The sequence below is a fragment of the Geotrypetes seraphini genome, chromosome 4, assembly GCF_902459505.1.
Source record: "Geotrypetes seraphini chromosome 4, aGeoSer1.1, whole genome shotgun sequence".
In the NCBI taxonomy this organism is placed as follows: domain Eukaryota; kingdom Metazoa; phylum Chordata; class Amphibia; order Gymnophiona; family Dermophiidae; genus Geotrypetes; species Geotrypetes seraphini.
The window spans coordinates 296,573,770-296,590,186 of record NC_047087.1 but is presented as its reverse complement, the minus strand read 5'-3'; positions in this window follow the sequence as shown (position 1 = coordinate 296,590,186).

The window sequence follows — 16,417 nt, the reverse complement described above, 5'->3', positions numbered from 1 at the left end:
TTACATAAGAATTGCCATACTGGGACAGACTGGTATGTTGTTTACAACAGTGGCCAACCCAGGTCCAGGGTACCTAGCTGGATCCCAAGTAGTAAAACAGATTTTGTGCTGCTTATCCTAGGAATAAGCAGTGGATTTCCCCCAAGCCCTCTCAATAGTGGCCTATGGACTTCTCTTTTAGGAAATTTTCCAACCCTTTTTTTAAACCCCGCCAAGCTAACTGATTTCACCACATTCTCCAGCAACAAATTCCAGAGTTTAATTACACGTTGCGTGAAGAAATATTTTCCCCGGTTTGTTTTAAATCTACTTCTTAGTAGCTTTATTGCATGCCCCCTAGTCCTAGTATTTTTGGAAAGAGTGAACAAGCATTTCACATCTACCCTTTCCACTCCACTCAGTATTTTATAGGCCTCTATCATATCACCCCTGAGCTCTAGCCGCTTTAGCTTTTCCTCATAGGGAAGGCATCCCAAATCTTTTATTATTTTTGTTGCCCTTCTCTGTCTCATCTGTGTATCCAGGGGAGAGAGGGGTTGGGGTCCCCTTAACAATCTAACTACAACAGTAGAAAAAATGAAATAACCCAGTAACCTTTACGTGTGTGTTGATTGTGTTGTATGTTCGACGATGGCATTATATAAATTTGTTTCTTTCAGACTTCAGTTCTGCACACGTCTGTGTAATATATATAGAGAGATATAATCTTTGCTTTCCTGAATTAAAAACTGCAACTGGGTTTATCGTTTTATGAAATGCATCAAGGGACTTTGGTAAAGCATAGATTTCAGTATTTACATAGTACTAGCATTAATAGAATAGATGTATTTAACTGTAGATCTTCATGGGTAGATTTTACAGATGTCATATTTCTTGTGTTGTATTGATTTGGGGGAGGGGATTATTTTGTTGTTTTCAGGGGAATTGGTCGATCTTGTTTTCAGTGGTATTTCGCAATCTCCAAAGGAAATCCAGCGAGAGGCCAAGTGCAATAGTATGGATTAGCAGAAAAGCAAACACAGGCTCCTCACCCAGGACATCAGTGTGGCGTGCGCAGTGTGAAAGAAAATCCCGAGAAAGCACTCTTAGGGAGAGCGAGGAGGAGGCAAGAGAACAGAAACAGGGGCGGCTTGAAAGAGCAGAGTAGAAAGGAGATTTGAAAAGTCTACTGACAGAACAGCAGTAATTTAAAAAAAAAAAAAGTTATCTGTATATGTTTTACATATGGAAGTGTGTGGCACAGTGGTTAGAGCTACAGCCTCAGCGCCCTGAGGTCCTGGGCTCACATCCCTGTGACCCTGGCCAAGTCACTTAATCCCCCCATTGCCCCAGGTACATTAGGTAGAATGTGAACCCACCAGGACAGATAAGGAAAAATGCTTAAGTACCTGAATGTAAACCGCTTAGGCTATAAGTGGAATATAAATACTAAATAAATATATATACAGTCAAATCTTGGATAGCGAGTAACTTGGTGTGCGAGTGTTTTGACATTTTATTAAATTTTAGCTCGATAAACAAGTGATGTCTTGCAGTACGAGCACGTATATGCACGTCACGTCATCAGAACCCACAGTTCAACCGTGCACATCTTGGGGAAATTCGCTATGATATACGAGTGCTTTGGATTACAAGCATGCTTCTGGAACGAATTATGTTCGCAAACCAAGGTTTTACTGTATGTATGAACGCTCACACAATAAGAATTTCAAATGGCTGTTCATCCTAAGAAGATTTAGAATATTTGAATTGCATTTCTGATGAGAAATGGGGGTTTTGGGGGTTTTTTTTTTTTACCACAGTAGAAGACTCCTAAACAGACATCATCAAATAATGCAGTCTTTTGAGTAAAAAAAAAAAAAAAAAAAAATCAAAGTAGAAACAGAATTAAAGGTAGTCGGACATAAAAAAAAAGAAACCTAATTTAAAAATTAAAAAGCAAACAAACATAAAAGATCCAAGGATGAGGCAATCAAGCACAGAAACTTCAAGTGGGTCTGTTGAACAGTTGAGAAAGCACCACCTGGTATAACGTTACCGGTCGTCCCTTTAAATTATGTAGACACTTTTGAAAACCTGCCCTAGGCCCACTCCTCAAACTTGTCGTCGGGTGGGAGGGAACAGCGCACGTGCAGCTGTGGTCCATCCTGCCAAGGAGTTGAACGTCCGTCTCAGGAGCTGAGTGGGGAGACCACGGTCTCACTGACTTTGGCAAGCAAGTTATTTGCGCTTGAACAAGATAACTGGGTCCAGTTGGCAATTCTCTTTACCAACGATTTAGCCAAGTAATGTCCGGCTCGAGTGCTGGTCAGATATCATAAGACCTTTAATTTGGATCCAGTCAGAGGTCCGAAGCAAAATGAAATACAAGAATACAGAGTTACGGCCTGTGCACTGTAAGTTGTCCTTAAGCTCTAAAATTAACCGGAGCTCTGCTGCTACTTGGAGCCTTTCCAGGGCAAACTGGGTTTCTATAGTGACCCGGACTGGGTGGTTCCCTTAGATATCCTATTGCAGGAAAATGGGGTATTGAGAGATGGGGGGTGCTCATTATTTTTAAATTATTAATTGAGGTACAAGTCAGGGGATATCAGATCATTTAAATTTAGATTTTATTTCAGGTGTTTAAGTTAACATGAGGCAAATGACTGGAGACGTTTGTCCATGTTCGAACATAAGTGAGCCTAGCGCTCATAAGGGTTGCGTTGATCTCCTTAAGAAATCTGTCATTCTGGGGGTCATTTTAGCAGTTATAAAGTTGTTGACTGTTATATTAACAGTTGTTTTGCATAGTAATTGTAATGTTAGAATAACCGAGTAAAAATGCTGTATATATCAGAGCTCCACCTCCTCAGAACCCTTGTTTTCTTGGTTCTGTAAGCAAGTACTGTATCTTGGTCCAACGTTCAGTAGTTGAACTTGACTCTTGAGGGCTTAAGTTGAACAGATTTGCTCTGTAGTGCCCCTAGAGGTAGAGAACAGCTTCCTGTTTCAGACTAGCAGAACTGGGCTGGACCCAGGTGACCTCGTCAGTCTTTCATGCATTCAGGCAGGTTACAACTGAGAGTGCAATGAATTGTATTTTCCCTTTGAGCTTCACACTGGAGTTGGCAGATGTGTCGTCTGCAGCACAATCCACTACTGTCCTGTGTCGAGACTCCTGTTATTTGAATTGGGAAACATCAAATGCAGTGAAACTTAATTGGGCAAGAAAAACAACGAGAAGTAACTGGATATAAAAGGATTAAGAAGCGCTGAATTGAGAGAAAAAAAGAGATGAGCCATAAATGCCTAAATTATGTATAGGAAGGGGGGGAGGGGAGTTCACATTATAAGGTACTTAACAGTAATTTTTTTTATATATTTATACACTACTGCTCTGTGTTATATAATCCATTACTGCCAATTGCTAGTTGTTGTTGTTTGTTTTTTTTTAAATAAAATCATAAAATATGGTAATCTGTCTCCTCAAGGACAAGAGCCACTGAGCTAAGTGAAATACCACATTCATTTTAATCAAGAAGTCTTTCGCAGCTGGGAGAACAATGGAGGTTCTTCAAGAAGCCAGAGTTGGCAATGCAAGTATGAGTATAGGCTAGCTAGTAACTGCATATTTTCATTGACCAGGCTGTCCAGACCATGTTCTAGAGCAGGGGTAGGGAACTCCGGTCCTCGAGAGCCGTATTCCAGTCAGGTTTTCAAGATTTCCCCAATGAATATGCATGAGATCTATTTGCATGCACCGCTTTCAATGCATATTCCCTACCCTTGTGTCCAACCCTGTCCTGGAGGACCCCCAGCCAGTCAGGTTTTTGGGATAGCCCTAATGAATATGCATAAGAGAGATTTGCATATCATGGAGGTGGCAGGCATGCAGATCTGTCCCATGCATATTCATTAGGGCTATTCCAAAAGCCTGACTGGCTGGCGGTCCTCCAGGACAGGGCTGGGAACCACTGCTCTAGAGAACGCACAGCCTGTTGGGTTTTCTCAGTTTGCACAATGAATATGCACAGTAGTGCAGTAAGGGGGGGGGCGGGGTCCGCCCCAGGCGCCATCTTGGTGGGACCACTGCCAATTGTCCGCCTCTCTGCCCCCCCTGCTCCTTCCCAACCTTCCTGCCTTGCCTGGGCATCCCTTCCCCCCCTCCGTACCTGTTTAATTTTCCAAGTGCGAGCAGCTGTCGGTGTCGGTTCTCTCTCCGACGTCGTTTCCGGGTCCCCAGGCCTAGGAAGTGTCGTTGGCGGGAGAGCCAACGCGGGCAGCAAGTTGGCGATGCTGCTCGTGCCGGGAAAATTAGAGAGGTGCGGGGGAAGGGGCAGGGAAGGGGTGCCACTGCCCCAGGCTCCACTCACCCTCGCTATGCCACTGAGTGTGCATGAGATAAATTTGCTCTGTTGGGTCTCCTAGGGCCTCCATCTGGACAAGGAATGTTGCTACAGTGACTGGACAAAGTAAAAGAGGAATATTGAAACAGGGAGGAAAATTCCCAAATATGTGGGATCGGAATTTAATGGAGCCCGTCCCCAGTCTTGGGTTTGATTCAGCTGGAAGCCCAAAGGAGTAGGAAGAAACTGCTGGGCAATAGAAAAAAAAAAAAAATGAATTCGAACATTTTCTGTTCACTACCAATTGCTATGTTAATATGGTTGTAAAGGTTTCTCTTAGTATGCCAGACCATCAAAAGCAATAAAAAAATACTTAATGCAATATTTTGGAAGAGTTCTCAAGACTGAAATGTGAAAGAATCAAGGGATGGTTGTATTTTCAATGTCTCTTGTATTCTTACTTGTCAGCATGATTTGAATATTCCATATAGAGTAGACAATGACATTGGGACAAATTTTTCTCCATCCTTGCAGGAACTCGATTTTTTCGTCCCCACCCCGCGAGTTTTGTTTCAGTCCCTGTCCCATTCCTGTAAGCTCTGCCTTAACTGCACAAGGCTCGAACACTTAAGATTTTAAAGTGTTTGAGGCTTGGGCAGATGAGGTCGGAGATTAGGCATTGGTGGAATGAGGCATTATGACATCACAATCTGAGCTCTAGAATGTTGCTACTTATGATGTTAAAGTGTTTGAGGCTTGTGTAGATGAGGACGGAGCTTAGGCATTGGTGGAATGAGGCATTATGACATCACAATCTGAGCTCTAGAATGTTGCTACTTATGATGTTAAAGTGTTTGAGGCTTGTGTAGATGAGGACGGAGCTTAGGCATTGGTGGAATGAGGCATTATGACATCACAATCTGAGCTCTAGAATGTTGCTACTTATGATGTTAAAGTGTTTGAGGCTTGTGTAGATGAGGACGGAGCTGAGGCATTATGACATCACAATCTGAGCTGTAGAATGTTGCTACTAATGATTCTAAAGTGTTTGAGGCTTGTGCAGATGAGGACGGAGCTTAGGCATTGGTGGAATGAGGCATTATGACATCACAATCTGAGCTCTAGAATGTTGCTACTTATGATTGTAAAGTGTTTGAGTGCAGATGAGGATGGAGCTTGCAGGAATGGGGTAAGGACAGGAAAAGAACTCGCTGGGACAGGAAAAAGTTTCCATGGGGATGGGGAAAAATTTGTCCTCGTGTTATTCTCTAGTATGGAGTGTTGCATGATCAGGACCTTAGGCAAGTAATGTGTGTATATGTTTTGGTGTTTTTTTGCAGAATAATTATTCAGGCCCAGATTGTTTAACTGGCACCAATTTTTTAGGTGCCCAACCTCAGTAAAAAAACACCATTTAAATGACATTTTTAACCGAGTTTCAAGGTGCCTACCGGTGCCTTAAAAAGTGGCACCGGAATCACACCTCCATGGGCGCTTTAAGCTGCCTGGCACCACTGTCGGTGTGGCTAAGGACAGGCGTGGCCGTGGAGATGTGATTCACTTCAAAAGTAGGCGCCAGAAATGTAGGCCTGGAAAAACCCTGACCTACATTTCCGGCGCCTACCTTTGCTGGAGTCATGATAATGTACGCGGCGCCATCACGTGATTGACACGCAATGAACGGCCACTTTTAAGGTGGCCACCAACAATGGCTCTGGTTACAGGATCCGGGCCTCAGCGCAAGTCCTTTCACGAGAACTTGGCAAGTTTGGTGAACTCTTAACAGGCTCTTCCATCGCCTAGTTCTAAATTTTCCAAATAGGTTTTCTCACTACTTCCATCCACTTTATGGACTTCATGTATAACCAGTAGTGAATAACATGATGCCAGAGTAAGAATAGAACACTTATTATCTCCAAATTCTAATCTGGTTATTTGCCAATGACTTGAACAGTTATTGAATGAGCGAAGAAGGCTTGAGAGAGTGCGTTGAAGGCAAGAGTTGGATAAAGTGACTGATTTCTGATGTATGTTACTAAGGATGTTGAAAGCAGAGGCATTTTATTTGGGTTGCCGGACATGGTTTTGTTTTTTGTAGTTCAATGAGTTTCTGGTATGGTCGTGAACAAAGGATTGTGAATTGTTTTAAGAAAGGTTGAAGTCTGAAGACAATTTAGTTTGTTCTGGAAGGGGCAAAGAAAGTGAAAGTAGTCAAGACAAAGTGTGCTGGCTGGGAGCAGTGGCCATGGCGAATTGAGTCTTCCATTAAAGCTATGAGTAGACCTTTCTCTTTATAATGTAGAGAGAGTCGTTGAAACCGATTTTAGACAGATATCTTTATAGGTTCCAGAAATGTTCGTGGAGAAGAGTGCATCGCAGCACATGTAAGAAAGAAATGTGGAACAGTAACAAAAAATTCTAGTTCTGAGCAAAGTTAAACAACACACTGCTTTGTGAAAAGTGTCAAAATCGGAAAAAGCAAGATTGGGTATGCATTGGTAGAAAATATTAAAATGTGTAAAAATTAGTGACTTCCGTACTAGTCCACCAGGATGTTATCCAGACGTAACTGTTTAAAGCGAATCATCTTGCTTGAGAGAGAAATTATTTTCTTTCTAAAGAGATCGTTATTTCTATTTATTGTTAAATTAAGGTCAAGGGTCATGTTCAGACCTTTTTGCCATGTTTTCATTCTGTACTGTTTGTGTGTATAACCATGTCTGCCTACACTTGCTGTAACCATTGTTTCTTCCTGGTCAATGCTGCGTAGACTTTAGGTTGTCCATCATTCATTCTCGTCAACAGGATCACAACCGTTTTACAACAATTCTGGTGTGGAAACCTGGGATACTGTCAACAACTTGATTTTATTAAATGTCCTTTATGTTGTTAAGCATATCTCAGGCAGGAAAGACTTCTTAACTCTGCTTTCTGGTCGTAATATTCATCTCCCAGTTTATTGATTTATTGGACCAAAGTTGGTGCTAATGAATATAATTGTCATGATATTTATGTTTATCTAAACAAATGTCTTTTATCAATAAAATGCATCTTTTTTTAAATTTTTTTTAAGAAAGCTTAGTCCTTTTCCGAGGACTTAACAAAGCTCAGTAGCTTTGAGGGTCTACAAATGCTAACCATTCATTTGGCCCAACTACAGCTGTTATGTAAAAAGGATGCCGCATCTTTAAAAGCTTGCAAACTGAAAGATTTGGTTGACGAGTTTTCTTCTTTTTCTTCATTTGTATTTTGTTTACATTGCGACTTATATTGCCCAAATAAAGTTTTCAGTCTTTTGAATTGAGAATGTGTTGCTCTCCTCTGTTCCTGCTTTGGCGGCCCTCACTCTCTAAGCCAAGGGTTTCCTGCTCTTCAGCTACCCACTGGCAACTTGGTTTGAAGTGGAAGCTGCTGATGCTTCTCTTGGTTGAACTAGTGACCATAGATTAGCGCAGGGGTTTCCAAACCTGTCCTGGGGGAACCTCAGCCAATCAGGTTTTGAGGATATCCATAATGAATATGCATAAGATTGATTTATGTGGAGGACCATAATCAAAAGAAACGTCTTAAGTCTGACTTGGACGTAGAGCTTTAGTCGCCCAAACTTAGCGCCGATAAAATGTCCATTCTCAAAAAGTATGTCTAAACTATTCCTTTTTTTTTTTTTAATCGTCTATCTTTACATCCAGGCGTTTGATCGTCCAGACCATGTGTCAAACACAAAGCCCGGGGACCGAATCCAGCCCGCCTGGCCATTGTATATGGCCCACAGCAGTGCTCCCGGAACTTCCCATTCTCATGGCCCAGCATGTCTTCCCTCCCTCTGATATCGTCATAATGCTGAAAAATCTGCCAGCCTCGGCAGTGATTCAGCAACATTTTCTGTGGCTCCCCTTCCTGTTTTCTATCTGCCGTGGTCTGTCTCCAATTACTCAGCTTCCTGTTTCTGCCCAGGTGGACATGGTAGACGGAAAGCAGGAAAGGTAGCTGTGGACATTGCTGAATTACTGCAGAGGCCAGCAGAGTTTTCAGCGTGACTACAGCATCGGACTGGCGCAAGAGGGAAGACATACTGAGCCATGAGTTGGGGAAGTTTCGGAAGCACTGCCACAGGTCACTTTTTCAGCATGACAACGACATTGTACCGCGCGGAGAGAAGGGGGAGGACATTCTGGGCCAAGGAAGCCTCCTGGCCTAACTGGTTCTTTGGGGGGGGGAGTTTAAAGTAGGAAGGGGGAGGGTATTAAAAGCACTGCCAGATTGGGTGTGGGGGGAAAGCTTATGGGGCCAGAAACAGGACAGAGAGAGATAGTGGGCAATATTCTGAAGGGAGAGAAGTTGGACCTGGGGTGGTATGGAGGAAGAGGGAAAGAGATACTTGAAAGGAGAACTGTTGGGAAGAAAAAGGGAGAAATGGTGGACCTGGGGGAGGGAGAGAGAGAGCCAGACAGGGGGAGAGATGGGATAGGGGCAGTTGGGAAGAGAAAGGGAGAGAAGTTGGATTTGGGAATGGAAGGGAGAGCAAAATGTTACGCTTGGGGGTGGAAGGGAGGGAGAGATGCAGCATCTCTTTTTTTTCTTTCCATCTCATTGTTCAGCATCAAAGGAGGGAGGGAAGAAGAACAGAAAAGAGAGGCAGCAAAATGTTGAGCCACAGGGAGAAAGTGGGAGAGGTGGTAATGGGGAGTAGATAGAAGGAAATAGGAGGTTGGGAAAGGAGTGAGATGAGAAATGGGAGAGCTAGGGACTGAGAGTAGATGGAGAATTGAGAGGTAGCCGAAAATTTAAAAAGAAGGGTGAGAAAGAGGGCAAGATATGAATGGACAGAGGCAAAAAAGAAAAAGTTAAGAAAGCTGAGTGGGAAAAATCAATATGTTGGAGACAGGCATAAGGAGGGAATGGAACAAGAGAGAAGAGGAGAAAAAATGGACAGCAGACACTGGAAAGAGAATTAGTCGAAGATAGACAAAAATCAGAAAGAGAAACTGGGACCAAGATGATGGAAAAGCAAAATGACCAGACAACAAAAGTTAGAAAAAAAAATTTTATTTTCTATTTTGTGATTACAATATGTCAGATTTAATCCTTTCAAGAGCTGGTGTTAGACAGCAAGCGTGAACTAGGACCTAAAAGAGAGAGGAAAGTCTTTTTTATTTATTTTGATTACACCACAGAGCCAGCGTGGAGGTTCTACTAAGACTAAGGTGTTCTTTTATTTAAGTGTACTAACCAATTTAGCGCATGCTAAAAATTAGCGCACGCTAAATGCTAAGAGGCCAATAGGAATATAAGGGATGCCTTAGCATTTAGCATGCGCTAAATCGGTTAGCGCACCTTAATAAAAGGACCCCTAAGTATCTTAATAAAAAATTTGGCCCATGACGTAGCCTGTGTTTTAGATTTCGGCCCCTTATGTGATTGAGTTTGACACCCCTGGTCCAGACCGTCACTACGTCCATAGGCGACGGAACGGGGGAGGCCACAGGGGCCGTGGCCTCTTCAAAGACTGGTGGTCGCTCGATTGGTGCCCGCCCTCCCACCCGCTTCTTGGTGTTCTAATTTTTAAATCTTCCGGCAGCTGCCGCGCAGTGTCAGCGAGCAAGCCTGCCCCGGAGCACTTCATTCTACTTCCGGGGACAGGACTGCTCACTGACGCTGCGCGGCGGCTGCCTGAAGATTCAAAAGTACAGTGCTGGGAGGAGGTAGGTGGGGAGTCGGGAGCTGGGGAGAGTCCGCACCGTAGGATTCCGCGGGGCTAGGGTGGAGCTCCTGGGCCCCCCAAACCAAGCAGCGGTCTGCTGCCTATGATTACGTCTATCTTTATACCACATTCTCGACCAAAACTTCGTCCAAATCCCAAATAAGTGGGAGGGGCCAGTATTGTGATAGACTGGCCACCTAAACATGGCAATAGAGCAGTGGGGCACCTTCAAGGGCACTGCTGTGAACTTCACAAAAAGGGTGCCACATAAACATCTTTCCAGAACTCCCTTATAGGTTATGGTTAGCCTCCCCTAAACCCCAATAGCCCTTATGGCTGCAGGTGCCACATATATGGCAGTACAGTAGGTTTATGGTGGGCTCACATTTTCCACCATGGTTAGAGTGGCTTATGGGCCTGGGTCCTCCTCTCTATGGTTCATTAGCCCAACCCCCAGACTACTTAAGCCATCTCTGTGCAGCTCTATTAGGCTTTCCTATGTCAGGGGCTGATGTTCTGGAGGCAGATATGTACGTTTATATTCTGAACTTTGTGGGGGTGCAATGGGGGGAGAGTGTGTGCGTCCCTGCAGTGCTTATATAGTCACTTTGGATATCTTTTGGGCACTTATACCTGTCTTTACATGGTCTAACTCACAACGTATAAATTTCGCCTAGGCAGTCTCATCAAACATTCAGTTATCCCTAAGTCTAGGTCGGTCCACATCCCACTCTAACAACTCCTCCAAAAACGCCCCTTTCAGGTCTGGGCGCACAGAGGGATTCAGAGGCCTAAAAAGTCTCTGGATATGTCCAAAAAGCCGTTTTGATTATCGGCACGTAGATGACCTGTCTTTTAGATCGTCCAAGTGCCAACTTGGGTGGGTATTTAAGTTTCAATTATGAGCCCCATTCTATCTATCTCATGAATATTCATTGTGAATATCCTGAAAACTTGACTTGACTGGGTTCCCTCAGGAAATTATTGGTTTCAACTTGCATCTTGGTTGGTGGTAGGGTTGCAGAATAGTTTTGGCTCCAAGCTTCACTTGGCACACACTTTCTGTCTTGGTGTTTTCCAACTCTGTCCTGGAGGTGCCCAGAACCCGCCTGGATTGCCACAGTGAATATGCACGAGAGAGATCTGGCTGCTTTGAGGGATATGGAGAGCCAGCTGTTCCCTTCCACGATCCCCAGGAATTCCAACAACACAACAGAACACTGTCACTGAGATGTAGAACTCGGACTTTTGAACCAGTCTCTGGGAGACACATTTGTCTGTTTTTCAGGATCCTCCAAATGAATTTGCATAAGACAGATTTGCATGCAAGTTTGCCTCATACATATGCATTGTGGATATCTTGAAAATGAGACTGCCTTGGAGTGTCCCAAGGATGAGAACCATTGTTATAGAATAAAAACTTAACATAGTCGAGTAGCTGCCTGTCTATAGGCAAATGCCTACTCTGCCTATTGATAAACCCTCCTCCTCGGTGAATCTCCTGCATGTTCATTCAGAGATGAGTTATTCCATTGGCTATTTATTTAGACACTAGATTGCATTGTCTGTTTCATTTATTTTAAGGGGAACTGAGCTAATTTTGTAAGTTTATAGTTTAAGCTACTTTATAACTATGACTGGTTAACAGTCAAGTATAGAATTCAATTTAAAATTGCATGTATGGTTCACATGGCTATATATGGAGAAAGCTTGACTGGGTTCTAACTTCAGCCATCCAAGTTTCACACGCCTTCTATATAACTCAAGAATGACTCAACGCTACAAATTACCTCTTCCCTCTCCATGTCAAGTTTGGACTCACCTTCGAGTTCCAAGGCCCCCAAATTTGGAACTGCCTCCTGACCTGCTTACGTCAGATCTTCTCCTATCTTCAATATAGGAAGGTGCTAAAAACGCATCCGTTTTCATTATAATTTTGCTATGAGTCATGATGTCTGTGTTGCTAACCTTATTAATCTTATGTAAGCCGCAACGATTCCCATGGTTTGTGGTCAAACAGAAATCCAGACTGGCTCAGTACATCTCAAGGGCAGGATTGGGAAACATTGGAAATGACAACAAGCCTCCACCCCAAGCCAGTGTCGTTTTGAATTTATTTTAGCATATTTCCATGTTGCTGTTGATGCAACGTCTGTGGCACTGGTCCAAGGTAATGCATTATGCGCTGCTGGATGAGAACATCGATATTATTGCGAGTCCACAAGATTCATCTGCAACTCAAGAAACAGTAGAACAGTAAATATGAGGCAGTTGGAAAACCCTACTCGATTAATCCAATTTCCTCCATGTCATGTTTCAACTTTATTTAGTATCCAAACTCAGAATACAGAAGAACCCACACAATATTCACACACCCGCAAACCAAAAATGTCAAAAAAAATTTATGACAATCTTCTGGCCACCAGAGCAGCAAAACTGGACCAACAATTCATCAAGCTGCTGACTTCAACCACAGACTACAAAACTTTCAAAAAAGAAACAAAAACCTTACTCTTCAAAAAACACATAAAACCAATATAACTTTACCAATAAAGTCCCAATTTCCACCGGCATTACAGATCCACTCCTTAGCTAATTAGAAAATGCTCTTTTATAATCTTATGTATTAAGATTATAACAATTCTTATGTCATCTACCTCCTTCTACTAACTCCGCCAACTGAGAAGGATCAAACCCTACATCTCCACACCTGACCTAGCCCAACTCCTCTACACATATGTCCTCTCCAGAATGGATTACTACAACTCCCTATTTAATGGAATAACCAAAAAAGATCTCAAGCGCCTCCAACGGGTCCAAAATGCAGCTATCCGTCTCTTACACAGCCTCAACTACCATGATCCCATCTCCCCAGCACTCCGCGCTGAACACTGGCTCCCAATTAGCCAACGCTTGTGCATTCAAGGCCCTGGCAATAGCACACAAAAGAATTTATGCCACCACCCCCTCCTACATAAAATCCAAGCTACCCATCTACATCCCCACCCGCACCCTCCGCTCAGAAACGGAGATATGCCTATGCATTCCCCCCGGAAGGTCTCTCCTCTCAGAAAACGCCCGCAAACGCTCCTACAGCCACTTTATTCCCCAACTCTGGAACCAACTCCCCCTCAACTCAGACTACAGAACTCACTAATGACATTCCGGAAAATGGTAAAGACCCTCCTCTTCAACTAAAGGTCACCCTCAGTCTACACCCAACCCCTTAAACCCCACCTCTACCCTTCTTTCTCCATTCTAATCTTCTGCCTAAATTTCTGTATAGTCCACTCTCAGCCTATACTCAAATAACTTGTATCTAAACTAAACTACTTATATTTAACTTCTGTTCTTAATTTGCTGTATAGTCCCTATATTTAAACTGCTGCACATCTCGTATGTCCAAGTATTTAAATCTACTGTATAATCTTGTATGTCCAATTCACTCCATTGTGAATGTTTACTTGTAAACCGTTCTGAGCTACTGGGAGGACGGGATAAAAATCTAAATAAATAAATAAACTGCAAGATAAAGGCGGAATAGAAGTCACTAATGTAATCTAATCTAATGTAATATGTGAAAAATCCAAAATGTATCAACAATAAACACATAGATTTAGTGGAAGGCAAACCCCCCCCCCCCCACTAAAATATGAGCTAAATAAAAAGCCCCCATGGGGAGAAAAAGCCTCGGACAAAGCCCTCCTACCGCCACAGCAGTGGCCAAGATGTTCAGGTGGAGAACCTCATCGGCCTAAAAACCTCCCGTGGAGACCACCGTGGCTCATTATTTAGTTTCACTATTCACAACTGAATAACACTTTTTCATATAAGAATGGGCTCCACACAAAGCTAACAGAAAAATTTGTTGGCTAAACAACAAAAAAAGAAGTTACTTAACAACATTAAAATATATATATATATTCCCAGGAATTCAGAGAGAACATAGCTGTCTGCATTCTGGCGTCTGTATTCTTTCAGAACGAAGCTTCCCAGGTCAAAGGGGGGAGGAGGAGGTGCCTGGACCTCCCTACTTTGGGTTCAGACACCTCCCCAAAACCTGAGGCACTCATAATAGGTGGTAGGGGTGCCCAAAACCCTCCCCCTCCCAGCAGAAAAGGTCATTTGCCCAGAGGCCCCCTTGCCATCTGAGCATTGGATAGGTTGGCAGTGCGCTCCTTGTATCATACGCTAACCGATTTTAAGAGAGTTATGGTCTTCCTTTCAGATCCTACGAGGGAGATTTACTAAGCTGTAGTATAATTTACTTTGGGGGTCACTTACCTGCCATAACTCAGTACCACAGGTTAGTAATTGTTACATAGAAACATGATGGCAGATAAAGGCCAAATGGCCCATCCAGTCTGCCCATTCGCAGTAACCATCTCTTCCTCTCTCTAAGACAGGGGTGTCAAACTCAATCACATAAAGGGCTGAAATCTAAAACACAGGCTACGTCGAGGGCCAAATTTTCTATTAAGATACATAGTCTTAGTAGAAGTATACATCCTTCCTCTCCCTGAGCCACCTGTGGCGCGGTCAGACACTTCGGTGGAGCGCCCTGCTCCAACCTAGCTTTTACGCTGGGACTGTGTCCTTCTGCCTATAAATTGGTACTGAGGCAGCATGGTGAGGAGCTTGGCGCACCAATGGGACTGGGGCACTTAGATGCGACACAGTCACCAAGGGCCACAAAAATGGCCAGGTGGGCCGGATATGGCCCCCAGGCCTTGTGTTTGCCATGTGTGCTCTAAGACACAGTTCTTCAACCGCCGGTCTGCGGACCGGTGTCGGTCCGCAAAAAAATCTTGCCAGTCCGCAAAGGATTCGGTCCCCGCTGCAACGAAAGGCCGGCGTCAGCTGACTTGCAACTTCCTGTTGCAGTCGCTGTGCCGGGACTCCTGCCTTCCACCGCGTTTGCCTCCTGCCTTGTCTCCGCACCTCCAGACCAGCAGTGGCAGCTCTGTATGCTTTTAACTTTGGCACAGAGCTGCCCCTAATCAATAGTTTAGCGCGGTTTCATAAGGCAGCCTCGGGGCCTTTGCTAGGCCGGCCCACATCGTATCATCGAAGCGGGCCGGCTATCAAAGGCCCCGAGGCTACCTCATGAAACCGCGCTAAACTATTGATTAGGGGCAGCTCTGCGCCGAAGTTAAAAGCATACAGAGCTGCCGCTGCTGGTCTGGACTCTTGGGCCGCTGAAGGAGGGCAAAGAGCAGCTGTCCTGGAGGTCTCCCTTCCTCTCGCCTTTGCAGGTCCCTTTTTTCAACCTTTTTTTTTTTTTTTCCTTCAAACTGCAACGGGCCCCAGCATCGACATCAATCAAGTAAGTTCCACTGTTCCTTGCAAGCGGTTCTGCTCGGCCAAAGCTTCCCCTCTGACATGAGCCACCCTCAGGGGAAAGAAAGTGACCCGCAAAGGTGAGGGGAAGAGGAGCAGATGATGGAAGTTGGGGGGGGGGGGAGAGAGAGAGAGAAGGGGCAGATGATGGAATGGAGGAGATGAGAGAGAGAAGGGGACAGATGTTGGAACTGAGAAGAAGGGAGAGAGAGCAGAAGGCAGATGGATGTCAGTTGAGAGGGGAGAGCAGCTGCTGAATGGAAGTGGGGAAAGAACACATACTGGATGGAAGGAGGAGATAAATAAAGGGGGAAGAAAATAGTAAGATAATGGAGGGATGAGGGAAAGGGGTGTCAAGCTGTGGGTAGACACAGTGAAAACAGGGAAACAGGACTAAATAGTAAGAAAAAATTTAATTTAGATGGAGGCAGAAAATAGAGAAGGAAGACCTGAGAAGAAAAGGGAAGAGAGAGCAGAGAATGATAACATCTGAGTGGAGGAAATGAGAAGAGAGAGATGCTAAAAACCACAGGGGGGAGGGAAGGACAGAGATGCCAGACCATGAGGGGAACAGAAGGAAGATGATGGATGCCAGACCAAATTGGGGGGGGGGGAGGAGGAGTGATGGCAGGGAAAGACAGACAGTGAATGGAAGGGGCAGATGCTGGACTGAAGAGAACAGAGAAAGTTATCATGCCACTGTATGCCCTCACCTGGAGTATTGCGTCCAGCACTGGTCACTGTACATGAAGAAGGACATGGTACTATTCGAAAGGGTCCAGAGAAGAGCGACTAAGATGGTTAAGGGGTTGGAGGAGCTGCCGTACAGCGAAAGATTAGAGAAACTGGGCCTCTTCTCCCTCGAACAGAGGAGATTAAGAGGGGACATGATCGAAACATTCAAGATACTGAAGGGAATAGACTTAGTAGAGAAAGACACTATTCACCCTCTCCAAGGTAGGGAGAATGGCAATCTCTATAGTTGAAAGGGGATAGATTCCGTACAAACGTAAGAAAGTTCTTCTTCACCCAGAGAGTGGTAGAAAGC